The sequence below is a fragment of the Benincasa hispida genome, chromosome 12 (assembly GCF_009727055.1).
Source record: "Benincasa hispida cultivar B227 chromosome 12, ASM972705v1, whole genome shotgun sequence".
NCBI lineage: Eukaryota > Viridiplantae > Streptophyta > Magnoliopsida > Cucurbitales > Cucurbitaceae > Benincasa > Benincasa hispida.
In genome coordinates, this window is record NC_052360.1 from 66,382,388 (window position 1) to 66,383,392 (window position 1,005).

The window sequence follows — 1,005 nt, forward strand, 5'->3', positions numbered from 1 at the left end:
GATCTTATAGATTATGCATTGAAAACCCTAAATTGAATACAAAAAAAGCTTGAAGACGAAAGGAAAAACGTCAATTAAAATTTAGGTGTCCGATTAAGAGAAATTCTTAAACCCTAAGAAATTGTATTAGATGCGTTTGGGAAGAACACATTGAACCAAGGTGAAGTTAGCTTACGTTGATAAAGGGAGGATTAAACATTTTGCCATGCAGCCAAGTAGGTGGATTCAACACCATAGGAGGTTTGGACGCCTATAAATAGAGCCTTTGGGATTTCATTTTCAAATCACAAATCATAAAATTCGTAAAAAGAGGGGGAGAGTAGAGTGCATTGGATAGTGAGGGTGGAGGAGAATGCATCAACTTGAAATGAAGAGATCTCCCAATGTACTCGAGCGTTTAATGTAATTCTAAAGCCATCTGAAAGATAAGAGAGTCTAGTGTTCATGGTGAGGCTTCCGGAGAAGAAGCTCTATGGAATTTGGCTGGAGAATGAGAAAAAAAAGAGTGGTCGAGCTATCGGGTAAACTGGGCCAGTCTTGATTTTTGAATGATTCCGGCTAAACTATGAAGAGTTATGAGCTAAGATTTTATGGTAAGCTTCTTGAGAAATTTTGAATAGTTTTGTAGAAGGAAGTATCTCAAAATAAGGTTTAGAACTATGAGTAATCTAAGTTGTAAGTTGAATCTGAATTCTAGGAGTAAAAAGGGAGCCTGAGGTAGAAAAGGGAACTACTAGAAAGGCTCCTAAGCAATTAAGGTGAGTGTTATAGCTTTGATAATTAACACATAGTATGAGTGTTATATCGTTATAGTTTCGATATATCGTGAGTGTTATAGCTTTGATAATTAACACATAGTGTGAGTGTTATAACGTTATAGTTTCGATATATCGTGAGTGTTATAGCTTTGATAATTAACACATAGTGTGAGTGTTATAGCGTTATAGTTTCGATATATCGTGAGTGTTAGGTTGCTTTGATAAATAAATGCATAGTAGGAGTGTT